This window comes from Anser brachyrhynchus (genome assembly GCF_964034855.1).
Source record: "Anser brachyrhynchus genome assembly, chromosome: 15".
NCBI lineage: Eukaryota > Metazoa > Chordata > Aves > Anseriformes > Anatidae > Anser > Anser brachyrhynchus.
This window is the reverse complement of record NC_137733.1, coordinates 17,976,433-17,982,603: the sequence shown is the minus strand read 5'-3', so window position 1 is coordinate 17,982,603 and position 6,171 is coordinate 17,976,433.

Sequence of the window (6,171 nt, the reverse complement as noted above, 5' to 3'; positions counted from 1 at the left end):
CCTGTGTCTGTGCTTACAAATGACACTGACCCTGCATGAGGTCAGCAAGTCCACATCCTCTCACAGTGTTGCCCTGAGTCGGCAGTGCTGGCAGAGCTCCCTGCTCCTTTCATGCAGGTTAGCAGAAACTGACCCATTTAGGGACAACATCCATCAGCATATGCTGTTTGCTTCCTGTGATGCACCAACATCACAGCTTGCTGCTGGCATATGGCTTTTTATGGCAAGAGCCCCACCTGAGCATCTTGAATCTTTGTTTTACCACAGCTGTCAAAAATCAGGGTGCCTCACCCACGCTGCCTGGCCACAAGTTTTTGCAGCAGGCCTTCCACGCCCTGGGCTGGGTACAGCAATCCCGTGTACCTTGCACAGCTTTTGGTATCTCTAATAGGGTGATAAACACACCGGCTACTTTCAACTTGTGAGTGTGGAAGCACTTTCAAAGCAAAAGCTAATGGCTCGTGCTGCATGCTGCCTCCATGTGGCAAGCAACAAGCTACAGATGATCGCACGGCAGTGCACAGACTCCAATAGCATTGCTGGCTCACTCCCAAACCCACGGACCATGCAGTCCTACCGCAACTGGCAGCTCCTCACATCACTGGCAGGGACATACTATCTCCTTAGGAGAAAAAGTGGGATAGGTATGCGGGATGGACAAACAAGCAGAGTTTATGAGAAGCACCTTGCAATACATTGAGGCAAATTAACAACACTGGAGATAAGCAAGGTTTTCATGGAAACAGACTGTTCCAAAGTAACCAATGTTTCCAAAAATTCAAAACACATTTCTGCACAGGGAAGCTAAAAGACTTACTGAAACCATCCTGGGACTGTCCCTATTGCTGGAAGCTGTGGTTTTGCTCTGAAGCTGGTAAGAGTTCATTGTAAGGTGGCAGAAGGTAGCAGCTATTTTATTTGAGGCTAAAAAGGCCAAAACACGGGGTTATTGGCTCCGGTAGAGTACAGGGACTAATGCAATGAAATCACGTCACATCAGTACATCTGCATCCAAATCAGCACTGGTAAACTTTTACAATGCTCAGCAAGAAGAGGAATCTGAAGGCTGTTCCTACAAAATGTAGGGACTGGGGGATTCCATGCTCTACTGCGGCTTTGGCTGTGGTGTGAAGCTCTTGCTTGAATAAGGAAGCTGCTTGGATCCCCTGGTTGCTGTTCTGTGATCAGCGAAGAGTAACCCTGCACAGCCCAGTTTCCACATTGCTTACCCAGTCACTGTGCATGTGCAGAAGCTGGAAAGCGATGTGCTAGGAGTGGCAAGAAGTTGAAGCAATGGCAGACAGCATGCAAAATAGAGACAACATGGACAGCAGGCGAACGTGTTGGCCCTTCACACCGGAGAACGCAGATGGAGGTTTTTTGAGACAAATAACAGCAGAGGACATCTGACCAGAAGTGGAAAGCTTCCTGCTGCTTCAGGACAGCAAGGTCTGTTGTAAAGACCCACCACAGCTCAGAACGAGGCCATGGTATAGGAGCATTAGGGAAGTCTAGGTATTCTTGGAGCACCTCTGCTAAGCAGTGGGAGAGCAGAATCCCCAGAAATGAACTGCCCTTTATAACTTTCAAGCCCAGAGCCTGTCAGTTGCCTGTATTGGTTAGTGAATGCAACACAACATAAGCCTGCTAGAGCCATCTCCTTGAGACCTCTGCTGGCTGCTCACTATGGACCAAGAATACTATCTTCAGGGCAAACCACAGCCAGTGCAGAGCTGGTTTTCACAGCAATCATGTACAGCACTAGGACAAAAAATGGGGCTGATTAAAACCCTGAGCCAGGTGTGGAAATTCTCCCCCCAAAAGGCAGTCCAGTACTTCCGCACTCTGTTATAATTTTTGTTGCTGTGTGGGTGGTTTACTGCAAGTGAAACCAGCAGTGGCTGAGCTGGAGAGAAGCAGCCAACCTCAAACTCTTCAGCTTATGGCAAATTCCCCCATGTCTAAGAGCTGGGGAAACAGCAGCAAGTAGGAAAGTCCCAGTGATATGTTAGTCACTGACTAAGTCACCTTCAAGCAGAGGACAAACACCACACTGCTTTGAGTGCCCTGCTCTTAATACAGTGCAGTACAAGCACATACAGGACCATGGGAGCGGCTGATCCATCACAGAACCAGCAACCAAGGTAGGAGCTCCTTAGGGCACCTACCACAATCCATGGACTGAGAGAGTTCTAACACAGCCACCCCTCTACCAAAGACATGCCACAGGTTATATTGGTACTGTACCAACTCTTGCTGTTACAATTGCCCCTCTGCTCTCAGAACACAAAATGTGTAAGTGTTCAGTTATACAGAAAGTGTTCTGGCTAAGAGCAAAACAAACCAAAAACCATCTGCTCCTCCTCTATGCAGCTACAAGTGCCACAGCAGTCAGTTCTCCTGCTCTGTTCATTCCAGGACTGTAGCCAGTTTTTCTTTTCTTTCGTCTTGCAATGTTTCTGGAAGGGTGGAAATAAGGGCGTGTGGAAATTCCATGCTGCGGAAAGCCTGAAAAGGGACAGGATGTAAATGGGACAGCACAAGAGACAAAGAGAGCAAAGCACCTGTGGCGAGAGTACAGCACAGAGATGTAAAGTTCCTCTCAACACTGCTTCCTCAGCTTGTCAAAGGACAGAGAGTAGTCAGGACTCAGCAAATTAGTGGTGCTGATGCTAGCTCTTATTAGCAGTTCTGTGAAAACACACTGAGGTACAGCAATTTGGTAAACTATAATTTTGATTAGTATGTTAGTGAGGTACCTTAGAGGTGCCCTCTTCTTTGCTAGGCTGTTTTCTTTTCTTTTGTTTGGAGCAATCTTCTTTGAGAGCCAAGGATTATAGTGCTGCAGCTGAAAACCAGACCACTGCATTTGTCTCATTCCTCAGGTTGTCAGCAAGTTCCTGCTGAGCTATTCCTTCACTTCCAACCCCAGCACCGCAGTTTAGGCAGGGAGGCCTTGAAGGCTCTGTGCAGTGGCTGCAAGGTCTGATGAAAATCTGACAGCATAGCATGGCTGCCTCAGGAATAGTAGTGTGGTGAAAAAAAATTAAAATTGTGGTTAACGTGATCATGATACATCACCATGTGGGAGCCCAGGGCAGAATTTGTTCTTAGCAGTCTGTAGAGGGTGGGAAACATTTGTGTGTGCATGTGTACACATGCATGTGCACTGCACAGGCACAGTTCCTCTGAGAAAAACACCTACTCTATGTGAAGGCATCTGAATGCAAATTTACACACATTGGACGTACAAACTGCAAAAATCATGCTAAGGAGTTTCCCACAAAAAAGACATGGCTAGGAGAAAGCAAACTGTCTTCTCAGTCTCCGTTCACTAAAGAGCTTTCTCACATAATTTCACAGCCGGAGATAAACATTACAGAGCAGGGCAAGGGAAGTCACAAATCTGCCATTTGGTTCTCTAGTCCTTTGGTTTTTGGCCATGCTGCTGGAAAATGACACCTATCAGAACTTGTTTTCTTAGATAATGTTTGTAGCTTATGATGGATAAGCACTTGGACATCCTTGCAACCTGTTTGAACAACATACATTCCATAACAAGATGCAGACACAAGTTATTAAAAAAAGCTGATGACACCCCCCACCCCTGGTTAACTTACCTCTGCCCCCAAGAACTTGTTTCGCAGGTCTGCTTAACCCCCTACCTCCATGCTTCTCTCACCCTTCTCTTGGGGTTATCGTTAGTTTTCCAAGGGCAATGACAAAATTCATGATTGATAGGAATTTGTCAACACCCGTTCAATATAGGTGCGTATTTCTAAAGAGCATTGATAAGAATCATAGAATATCTCGAGCTGGAAGGGAACCACAAGAACCAAGTCCAACTCCTGCGTCCCCAAAGGACCACCCAAAAAATCAGACTGTGTCAGAGAGTCATCCAAATGCTTTTTGAACTCTGGCAGGCTCAGTGCCATGACCACTTCCCTGGGGAGCCTGTTCCGGTGCCTGGCCACCCTCTCAGTGAAGAACCTCTTCCTGATGTCCAGCCTGAACCACCCGTCGCAGCTTCTAGCCCTTCTCTTGGGTCCTATCACTGGTCACCAGACAGAAGTGATCAGTACCTGCCCCTCCACTCCCCTTGTGAGGAAGCTGCAGACTGTTATGTGGTGTCCCTTCAGTATCCTCTTCTCCAGGCTGAACAATCCAAGTGACTTCAGCTGCTCCTCATAGGTCTTGCCCTCCACACCCTTTACCATTTTCACAGCCCTCCTTTGGAGGCGCTCTAACAGTTTTTTGCTTTTTTTAAATCTTTCTTATATTGTGGTGCCCAGAACTGCACACAGTACTCGAGGCGAGGCCGCACCAGCGCAGAGCAGAGCGGGACAATCCCTTCCCTCGACCACCTAGCAACACTGTGCTTGAGGCACCCCAGGATGCGGTTGGCCCTCATGGCTGCCAGGGCACACTGCTGGCTCGTGTTCAGCTTGCTGTCGACCAAAACCCCCAGATCCCTTTCCGCGGGGCTGATCTCCAGCATCTCGTCCCCCAGTCCGTACATACAGCCAGGGTTGCCCCTTCGCAGGTGCAGAATCCAGCACTTGCTCTTGTTAAACTTCATATTTAGAAAACAAAATAAACAAACAAAACAAACAAAAAAAAGTAAGCCTGTGGCATTCTCTGCAAAAGTAAAACAGTTAATCAGAACTAGTTTCTCCTGAACTGGGAATACACCTGCTTTTCTCAGGAACCTGTTTCACTCATTCATGACAACAATGAGTCAGGTTACTAATACTTGGTAGGCAGCCAGGTAAGGATGATATATATGGAGGCGGAATGACTGTGAGTGAGTAATAAATGGCCTTATAATTAGGCTAAAACTCAGCACAAGCCTCCATTTGCATTGCAGTCTTACAAAACAAACTGAAAAAAAAAAAAGAAAATACACTTACTGCAATAGGTAATTCTCTGACCTGGTAGGGACCCCCTGCTAGCTAAAAAGGCCATGACTGGAGGGTCTCAACTTTTAGGTTTGAAGCTTCTCTCCTGGGAGGATAAGCTGCTTTTGCAAAGACAGACTAGTCCCTCAGAGGTGTGACTCCGGCCACTACATCACACTGGCAGTCCTGGAAGCCTGCCGAAAGTCAGAACTCTTGCACACTCCCAGTTAAGTCAGAAACTTGTCATTTGAAACGTACCTGTGTTACATAGCCTAGCAATTGCTCTAGATTGCAAAAGTGGAGGAAGTGGGAGATGGAACACTAACTTAGATCACACTTCAGTCACGCATGCACTGTGCCTGACATAGGATAGGGGGATTAGCAGGCCAGCTGCCCAGACAGTCCTGATGTTTAACACAAGTTCTGGGTTCTGCAAAGGCATGGGAGTAGGGAGGGCTCCCTCTTCTTGAAGAGCTGTTTGACTTCACCAGAGAAATACTGAAGGGAAAAGAAGAGGTATAACACCCTAGCACAGAAAGTCACCCAACAGAAACAAGCAGATGGGGGGGGGGGGGCTGTAGCTACGTAGGAAAAAAAGAAAAAAAAAAAAAGGCCAGGGAAAAGCAGAGTGAAACTGGGGCTCCGCAGATGAACTACTACAGCAAACAGCTTTCCAATCCTCACCCGAGCAGAGCTCTTCTGGCTGCTACAGCCAAGTGCAGGCCTTCCAGGACGATTCCCTCCAGAGCACAGGGGAGAGTGTAGGGGCAGAAGGGGAAGAAAATACCACTTGTGCCCCTGTGCCTCCCGTAACAGCCCTGTGCTACTGCCGCAAACAGTGAGTAACCCATGCCGAGTAGCCACAATAAGTAGCTGTGGATTTTTGCTTAAACCTGACTTCATTAGGACGTAGGGAAGTGAGTCAGCACACTCATGAGACAGCTCATGACCTCTGTGCATGTTCCTGTTCCACCATTTCAGCAAGGGTTTGTTTGAAGGGTCCTGGCATGCCTCTTCATCCTTCTGCCCCACAACTGTTCCACTTCAGCACTGCCTGCCTTGAGGAAGAGTTTAGGTTAGGTGCTAGGTTAATGGTTGAACCTAGAGGTCTTTTCCAACCTAAATGATTCAATGATTCTAAGAGTATTTCTGAGGATTAAATCTCATCCAAGTGGAAATAAAAATCAACCTTGTATTTTCAATTAAAAACAATATTAACGTGTTCATCGGCACCATAGTGGGCTATAAATCAGTGCCTACACAAAAGTTAATA